Source organism: Eubalaena glacialis, chromosome 1 (genome assembly GCF_028564815.1).
Source record: "Eubalaena glacialis isolate mEubGla1 chromosome 1, mEubGla1.1.hap2.+ XY, whole genome shotgun sequence".
In the NCBI taxonomy this organism is placed as follows: Eukaryota; Metazoa; Chordata; class Mammalia; order Artiodactyla; family Balaenidae; genus Eubalaena; species Eubalaena glacialis.
Window position 1 is genome coordinate 52,984,761 of NC_083716.1, and position 10,063 is coordinate 52,994,823.

Genomic DNA, 10,063 nt, shown 5'->3' on the forward strand with positions numbered 1-10,063 from the left:
GGTTTTGAATTGTTGTGTTTTCATTGTCATTTGTCTCTAGGTATTTCTTGATTTCCTCTTTGATTTCTTCAAGATCTCTTGGTTATTTAGTAACGTATTGTTTAGCCTCCATGTGTTTGTGTTTTTTACGTTTTTTCCCCTGCAATTCATTTCTAATCTCATAGCATTGTGGTCAGAAAAGATGCTTGATATGATTTCAATTTTCTTAAATTTACTGAGGCTTGATTTGTGACCCAAGTTGTGATCTATCCTGGAGAATGTTCCATGCGCACTTGAGAAGAAAGTGTAATCTGCTGTGTTTGGATGGAATGTCCTATAAATATCAATTAAATCTCTCTGGTCTATTGTGTCATTTAAAGCTTCTGTTCCCTTATTTATTTTCATTTTGGATGATCTGTCTATTGGTGTAAGTGAGGTGTTAAAGTCCCCCACTATTATTGGGTTCCTGTTGATTTCCTCTTTTATAGCTGTTAGCAGTTGCCTTATGTATTGAGGTGCTCCTATGTTGCGTGCATCTATATTTATAATTGTTATATCTTCTTCTTTGATTGATCCCTTGATCATTATGTAGTGTCCTTCCTTGTCTCTTGTAACATTCTTTACTTTAAAGTCTATTTTATCTGATATGAGTATAGCTACTCCAACTTTCTTTTGATTTCCATTTTCATGGAATATCTTTTTCCATCCCCTCACTTTCAGTCTGTATGTGTCCCTAGGTCTGAAGTGGGTCTCTTGTAGACAGCATATATATGGGTCTTGTTTTTGTGTCCATTCAGCAAGCCTGTGTCTTTTGGTTGGAGCATTTAATCCATTCACTTTTAAGGTAGTTATCAATATGTATTTTCCTATGACCATTTTCTTAATTGTTTTGGTTTTGTTTTTGTAGGTCCTTTTCTTCTCTTGTGTTTCCCACTTAGAGAAGTTCCTTTAGCATTTGTTGTAGAGCTGGTTTGGTGGTGCTGAATTCTCTTAGCTTTTGCTTGTCTGTAAAGCTTTTGATTTCTCCATCGAATCTGAATGAGATCCTTGCCGGGTAGAGTAATTTTGGTTGTAGGTTCTTCCCTTTCATCACTTTAAGTATATCATGCCACTCCCTTCTGGCTTGTAGAGTTTCTGCTGAGATATCAGCTGTTAACCTTATGGGAGATCCCTTGTATGTTATTTGTCATTTTTCTCTTGCTGCTTTCAATAATTTTTCTTTGTCTTTAATTTTTGCCAAATTGATTACTATGTGTCTTGGCGTGTTTCTCCTTGGGTTTTTCTTGTGTGGGACTCTCTTCATTTCCTGGACTTGGGTGGCTATTTCCTTTCCCATGTAGGGGGCTTTTCTACTATAATCTCTTCAAATATTTTCTTGGGTCTTTTCTCTCTCTCTTTTCCTTCTGGGACCCCTATAATGTGAATGTTGTTGTGTTTAATGTTGTCCCAGCGGTGTCTTAGGCTGTCTTCATTTCTTTTCATTCTTTTTTCTTTATTCTCTTCCGTAGCAGTGAATTCCACCATTCTGTCTTCCAGGTCACTTATCTGTTCTTCTGCCTCAGTTATTCTGCTATTGATTCCTTCTAGTGTAGTTTTCATTTCTGTTATTGTATTGTTCATCTCTGTTTGTCTGTTCTTTATTTCTTCTAGGTCTTTGTTAAACATTTCTTGCATCTTCTTGATCTTTGCCTCCATTCCTTTTCCGAGGTCCTGGATCATCTTCACTATCATTATTCTGAATTCTTTTTCTGGAAAGTTGCCTATCTCCATTTCATTTAGTTCTTTTTCTGGGGTTTTATCTTGTTCCTTCATCTGGTACATAGCCGTCTGCCTTTTCATCTTGTCTATCTTTCTGAGAATGTGGTTTTTCTTCCACAGGCTGCAGGATTGTAGTTCTTCTTTGAAATCTTTTCTTAGAGCAGGTTAAGACGTCTTGATTTAGGTTGATTTCTCCATGTGGATGGTGTGGGTTGAGGAGATTGAGCCATCCATGTTGATGGTGAAGTTGTCCCGGATGATAGCCAGATTATTCTGGGTGTGCAGAATAATCAGGCACCAACAGCAGTGGGATCGATAAAAGGCAGGTCTGATTGGAGCCGGGGGCCCAGGAGGAGGGGATTTTGGTTGAAATAGAGAGTAATGGTTTGAGAGTAGGCAAAGCAGCATGAAAAGAACAAGAATTCTCTCTACTTACATCTATGAGAATCCTTCTATAGCCCTGTAAAGAAGCCACAAAATATGCCCTGAAATAAGAAATAGAGCTACCAGAAAAGCATCCCTTCTTGGGGATAGGACAATGGAGAAAGCTGGATTGTTCAGGAATAGCCAAGTGAAGGTGGTTTGGGAACCACTGAGGAAAAAGAATGAAAGTAAAGTAGAGGTTGGCTAAAATGATATATAAACTCCAAAGGACTCTCAAGAAAGAATCTGGGCAAGTGGGTGAGATTTGGAGCTGTGGGGAGATTGGGGTGGTATAAGAGAAGCTTGGAATAAATGGCAGAAGACCCTGAGTTATTATTGTCTTTATAGTCCTAAGGATGATGGATGCAGGATAAGAGGGAAGAGAAGGCTGAGTTACTTACTTGGTCCTTGAGTCCCTCTCCCAGGAAGTAGAACCCATGGTTAGGATACAAGTGGAAGGGGAGAAAGACAAAGAATTGCTCTCTGGAGCCTCCTAGCAAAGGCTTCATTGAGAATATGGGGCAGACAAATCTTTCTTAGAATCAGATGGGTGAGTAAGTATAAATCAAGTTCTTTCATTTTTCTCAAAGTCATCTCATCTTATGAGGACAATGCTGTGTAAAGGACACTTTGGAAAAACCCCAAACAACATTTTTTAAAAGATTAAGTAAATCCTATTTGTTGAGATGTTTCTTCGTGTTTGGAGATAAATCATATTATTATATTTTATCAGCAGATGGGTGGGCAGTTGAGCAGTGTAAAACTGGCAGCAAAAAGGAAAAGGTTCCTAGCATCTATGAAGAAGCCATTATTTTATGCAGGCTTCTGGACAGTGTCAAGTGGGTCTCTGCAGAGAAACACAAGGCAATTATGTAAATTGAAACAGCTTAATGGGGAACGTCTGCAAAGAGTGAGAGGGAGGGTGGTGATGGGGGAGGTAGGTTGAGCATGGGCCGGAGGGTGGGCATGTGGGGGATTCTGCTCCTCAGGGTAGACACTGTCCTGGATGCAAGTGCTGGTGTGTGGAGGGACACAAAACCATGAGGGTCAACATGGTGCCTCTTCTTGAAATGTCCTTTTAGCGTAACCCAGTAGTCAACGTAGTGATCACCAGCACAGACTCTGCAGCTACACTGCCTCGTTCCCATCCTGGAACTAGCACTTTTGACCCTAGTTGATCTTTGCTCCCTCCTGTATAAAATAAGGCTAATCATTTTACTTACCTTACATGATTGTTCTGAGGATAAAGTAAGATAACATAGGAAAAGTGCTTAGAGCAGTGTCTGAAACACAGCACACATGTAATGTTACTAGTATGGTTATCTACATTTTATGTGCTTTATAGTCTATATAGACACAGATGTCCAAGGGCCCTAATAGTCAGGTGCCACCTTGCTTCCTCTAATGAGACAGAATTAAGTCAGGATTTTCTCTACCATGTCACAGTCATGTAGACACCAGCATGCCAGTGGAGGAGAAATACTGAATTCCTAAATGGAGAACTCGGGTCATTGAAATAGCTCTGGGGCTGCCTAGGTTTTCACTTTTCATTGAGATGTGAAGGCTTGGTTTCAGTGCAGCAGTGTCACTGGTGTGTAAAGTCCCAGTTGGGAGTTGTATAACTGAGTTACAGCTTCAGCTCTGCTGTAGCTGAGCTGGGTGCCCTTGGCCTAATTGCAGGCACAGTGGACAGAAATAGTGTGGACTGGCATGAGAGACACACAGAGGCCCTGGTGGGGGTCAGATACCATTCTTTGGTACTGCCACAATGTCCTATGCAGCTTCTAATGTTACCCTTCCAAAGATTTCCATAATTATGTTTATGCCTTTGTCTTGTCCACTAGACTATTAGCTCCTCAAATATGAATAATGATAATATTAACATTTATTCAGTCCTAATTATCTCTTTGATTCTAGTATCTTTTAGATCCTATAGTATCTGGCACACGGTAGTCACCTATCAGATGTTCAGTGGATGACTAGATACAAGAATAAATGACCTTTGTTTGAATCAGGCAGTTACTTAGCTTAGGGAATTTGAGCAAATTTCTCAGTCTTTCTGAGTCTAACCTGCTCATAACACCTGGCACATACTAGGCCTTTAACTGATTTCATTTAGCTGAAATATCCCACTTCGCCAGGTTAAAGCTACAAAATAGGTTATGATGTACAGTTATTCCCAGTTCTCTATCTCAGAGATGGCACCACCATCCACCTACTTGTTCAAAACAAAAATGTAGGAGTCATCATGGAATCTTCAGTTTCCCTCTCACCCAACATCCGACTCATGAGCAAACCCTCTAAATACTATTTATTTATTTATTTGGCTGTGTTGGGTCTTAGGTGCAGCACGTGGGATCTTCATTGTGGCATGTGGAATCTTTCGTTGCGGTGCGTGGGCTTCTCCCCAGTTGTGGCTCGCGGGTTCCAGAGCACACGGGCTCAGTAGTTGTGACGCACGGGCTTAATTGCCCCGCGGCATGTGGGATCTTAGTTCCCTGACCAGGGATCAAACCCATGTCCCCTGAATTGGAAGGGGATTCTTAACCACTGGACCACCAGGGAAGTCCCTCTAAGTCCTTTCTGAGTCTGAATCCTTCCTCTCTCCACTACCTCAAGCCTTGTCCAAGCCACGCTCATTTCAAGCGTGGACTTTTGCAGTTGTCTCTTAAATAGTCTCTGTCCCTTCACTCTTCTATGTCCACTCTTTTTGTTCTTATGGATCCCAACCACCCCTGGCTCCTTCTAAGAAAATGGTGGGTGGAATGGAATGATGACCTGTGCAGCTGAAAGACTTGGGGTGGAGGGAAGAAAAGGCAGGATGTGGGGTGTGTGTGTGTGTGTGTGTGTGTGTGTGTGTATGTATGTGTTTGGGGAGCTCAGGGTGCTGGAAGGCAAGGAAGCTTACGGAAAGTGAGGTCTTATAATAGGCAGCAGGAGAGGGAATCCACAAATGGGAGCACGTGGGACAATTAATGAGCAGGAGAAGGAAGGAGCCCCCGAGGCGAGCTTAGCCTGGGCGGATCCATCACGATGTGCACTGAATGGGCTGCAGAGGCTGCTCTGCTGGAACCAACTTGTCCATTCATCAGGTTCCATGTGTTTAACTAAGCAACTAACACTATACGTTTTCTGGATATAGGGTCTACTCTCACACCCTCTTGATGGACGTTAAGGGCATGATAATAAGTTTATAATAAAAACATTCAACCACAAAAGGGAATAGAGTCAAGTTCTTGACCTTTTTCCCTACTAGGAGGCTCCATGCTTCCTGGACATATTTGCCTGCTGTTTTCCCAGCAAAACATGAATTCTGGATGTGGAGGCGTAGTGACCTTGTTGAACCTGAACCTTGTACTTTATGGGCAATTCCTGCCTCTGTCATATGAGGATCTAACTCAGGGCTGCCCAAGGAGAGGACTCATCAGAGATTACTGGGTCTTTAATACCCACTGGTGATCCATTTTGAGATCTTCAGGAAGCATGATGTGGTTTCTTTATTTGCAGTCCCATTGCTGTGAGATGATTGGGACTGAATTTCTACAGTTTCACATTGTGCTGTGGTACACATAGATTTCTAAAATCCTTCCAATTGGAGATAATGTGTCAGCCCTGATCCTCTTACACTGGAAGTGAAATACAAAGAGAAGCTAAATGGGATTCCCTGGTTGCAGACATCAGCTTAATGTGGGTAAGACTCTGGTCAAACATGAACTTCCGGTTTTCAGAGTATATTTAATTGAGAGCTGTGCTTTATTTTGTTCCCTGAGCTAAATTGGCATCTGTACAAATAAAAAATGTGAAAAATCGTAGCTGCAGGCTTAGGAGAATGCCAGGAAGAAAGAAAGAGAAATTGTGTTTATAAAACCACAGGGCTGAGCTGTTCTTCCCTTTTATGATCATTCTTCCATTTCTTGGTCTTTCTTGGCTGGAGTGCCAGGGCCAGTGATATTTGAGAGCCATTTGTACAGAGCCAGAAGGCCAGGAGCACACACTCTCCTGCCCTCCTTTCTTGCTATTGTTACAAGCTCTAAATCAATCTACAAAATTTGTCTAGAGCCGTAAGAAAGGAAATCGTTCATCCTTTCTCCTCTGGGTGACAATGGTGTCTGCTCTCTCTTCCCCTTGGCCTCTTGTCAGAACCTGGGAGCTAAAAGTGTAATACCATTTCAATTTGTGCTTCTGAAACTTGGACCAGGCTCTACTGTTTAGTTGAAAGCCTTCAATACATGAGAACAATCTTAGGCATTAGGTAAAAAATAGTTCCCAGAATTTTATGCTTAGAGTTGTAACTCTGTATGCTCAAGGACTATAGTTTTCCAGATTTGCTAGCAAATAGAATTTCTGTGATGCTTGAATCTCAGAATTGGTAGTGATTTGGAGGTCATCTCATCTGACTTTGTAGAAGAAAATATATCAGTTGTAGAAATTTACCCCCTTTTGCAAACTGGCATCACTTCTCAGGTTTTAAACTTGAGAAAACAAATCCACAATAAGGCAAGGCTTCCTGCTTGGCTCTCTTTCTTTTCCAGGAAACCTCAGTACTATGATAGATGCGTGTAGTGAGGGAAATCTGCCTTCTCTCCGGGATGCATAAAAATGCCAGGGAAATCTGCTGGCCCCATCATGGCCCCATTGTATTGTATTTTTTTATGCTCATAAGTTTTTCTGCATCACTCAACCTCAAAGGCCAATAGGGATTCCAGGAGATGAAGCTGAACCATGACAGTTCACCTACAGAGGAGGGAGGACTCTTTGATATTCATGTCCTGTGGCCCCTCTCCCTAACAGAACTCACCGACAGCCATTCCCAGCAGGGCTCAGGGCTGTTTGAATGCTACACGCTTTTGGTCAGTAAACAGGGAGGAGGCATGAGCAAACTGCTTGCCCATTTCTGAATCAAGCCTCTTCCTCAGATTCTAGACCCTGTTCCGTCTGTGACCTAATACCCCTTCATTTCCCACATGTGGTAGCCAGCCTTGGAGAAAGCCAGGCTTAGACAAGCACAGGGAGCCAGCAGGTCATGGAGAGTTGATCCAGCCTTCTTCTCATCCCCCTCCTCCTCCTCCATCTTTTCCCTTTCACTGCTGCATTTGAAAAGGCAGTGCAGTGAGAAAACATGGGAGCCAGACATCTTTAAAACATGCCCTTTGTAAACCATCACTGTCTGTAGTCACAATGCAGGGAGGGCATCAGACGGAAGTGGCCGCCTGCTCTCAGAGCCTGGTCCCAGGAGGCTGCAGGCAAAGGAGAAAAGAGGTTCTCATGTGTGTTGGCAAGGGCAGACAAACGGCATTTGAATTTGTTGAGATGTGGGGCTAATCCCAGCAGCTGTTCAGGCCCTCAGAGGGCTGTTCACGATGTGCTGGAGCCTCCAGTCAAGCTGTTCTCCTGCTGCCGCTGGCTTCTTAAAAGCTGCCTGCCTGCTCGCCTTACGTTTCTATGGCGTTTTAACAATTATGAAGACCTTCCATATACATGACTGCATTTCATTCTCATGGTAACACATGAGAGGTGTGTATTATTGTTAACCACTGTTTTATAGGCCAAGAAAGAGAAAATCTCAGAAAGGATGAGTGCCATGCCCATAAGCAAGCTCAGTAAGCGGTAGAAAGCTGCACTGCCCATGGTCTGGGTGGTCCTCTTGTCACGCTCACAGTTCTCTGTCCTCTGTCATATTTCTAAAGCCGAAAGCAGTGGTCTCAAACTTGAGCAGGCATCAGAAGCACCTGGAAGGCTTGTTAAGGCGCCTAGGGTTGCCACCTCCAGAGTTTCTGAGGTGTGGGATGCGCCTGAGGAATTGCTTTTCCAGCAGGTTCCCAGGTAATGCTGATGCTGGTCCAACAACCTCACTTTGAGAACTGCTGATAGCTAGAAAAGCACCCTTCTGTAGTGTAAAACCATTGCTAGCTCATTTTGGAAGACTTATATCCATGTCCATAAAGCAGTGTAGTGTCGATGTATGTTGGGCAAAGGCATGGGGGTGGGGTATAGAAGTCAGAAAACACCTGTGGAGCTTGCACTGCTCATGGATGCCTCCTCTCTGGACTCTGCCTGGTCATTCCTCTCATGCTTAGTAACTTCCAGAGGTGTCCTTTCCTCCAGGAAGCCACCCCGACTCTCACAGTTTGGGTTCCCCCCACAGGCAGATTCTGAGACAAGGATTTTAGTGCAATAGTTTATTTGGGAAGTTCTGAAAATCTGATAGAAGGCAAGGTCTTTTCACCCCTGGAACAAAGCCCATTTCATTATAGGTTAGCATATGTGCATACATTAATTGGTGGGGATGTTTGTGAATAAAAGTATAAAGGCATAATGCATGCACATCTATTTTATCTTATTCTTTTAGTCTCTGCAAATAGTTAAAAAGCCTACATGTTATTTATTTTGCAGTGTAAGAAAGGAAAGGAACACATTCCAAACCCTGTGAAAAGAAAATGTAGCATACTTTGGGTGTGAGGGTGTAGAGACCCACAGGATTACAGCTTGGGATGGTGAGATAGTAGGACATGTGGGGTGGAAGACCAAGTCCAAGTCCTGACTCACTCATTCAGTCAGCCACCCTTCCCTCTCCTGGACCCCGTCTGAGTTCCGGGCCCATGATATGCACTGGGGAGACAAAGATAAATAGCACAGTCTGTCCTTATGGTGGAGGAGCTCATGAACTATTAGGGGAGGCAGATTCACAGACAGATGTGGTGAGATGCTACTTTTAAACTAGCAATTTCTCTCCCTCGTCTTTCCTTTTCTCCTATTTAAGCAGCTAGGCTGGTCTGTGCTCATCCACTCAGGGAAAGGATATGACAATAGAAGGAAAAGAGGAGTCACTTTCTGGCTTCTGGTTTTTAAAGTTTCATCTTTTATTGGGAACAGAAAGGACTGGTTGAGGAAAAAATATTGGGGAGAAAAAAAAAAGATCCCTCCTCCAACCTCCTCCATCCTTTAGACTAGAAAAGGAATATTTTGGCTTGGAGGAGAGAGAGAGAGTTGGAGAAGTGATACCACTGATGTTGCTGATCGTGGAAAAGTGGTACCAGGACCCTTCTACTGGGTACAGTCCTGGGAACGTGGCGGGACCCTTCCAATAGGAGATATTCATTGGACAATAGCTATTATTATCACTCTCAGTTTAATACTAATCATTATTATTTCATGCAGTATGCTCTCAGACCTACATTGACAAAGGCTGTTCAAATAAATTGATGCTTTCCTTTTACTGATGGTGACAACAAGATTGCAAGCTGGTAGGTGTTCTGACAGGCATGCCCCTCACCTCTGAAAAGCACAGAATGCGTAATTACATTTTCATACTAACAGGGATTGAGAAGTGGTAATCTTACTTTCTCCATTTTTGGTGGTAACCTCCACTAACCCCCACCTAGCATTCTCTGGTGGGAGATCACATAATGACGTTTTAGTCTGTGAGTTAGACGTGAACCTGTGGGCATACCAAAGCCAATCACTGCTGTCAAATAAATCCAACTGGGAAAGAAGTACCAGTTTGAGAGAAGAAATGGAAGTGCCCCAGGGGTTTTAGCAGTAGGATGATTTCCTTGTGCATAAAATGGCAGGGAGATAGTGGAGAGTGGCTCAGAGCCTGGAAAACATGGAGACAGACCTGGGTTTACCCAAGATCAACTCAGTTGGATCAAAAATCTAGGTCCAGGCAGGGGGATGGATATCTCAGCTCACTTGCATAGATGACTTTGAGAACCTGAGATTCCACCCCTGTGACTGCTTACTACAAGTCCCTTGGAAATGATGTCATCTTGAGCTGAAATTGAGTCATACAAAAAGTAGAGAAAGTTACATTCCCTTGATGTCTGAGTTTGTGGGTTGGGTTTCAAGTCTAGTACACAGGTAGGTTACATCGTGGAGTATGAAGGCCATGTAGAAGCATGCC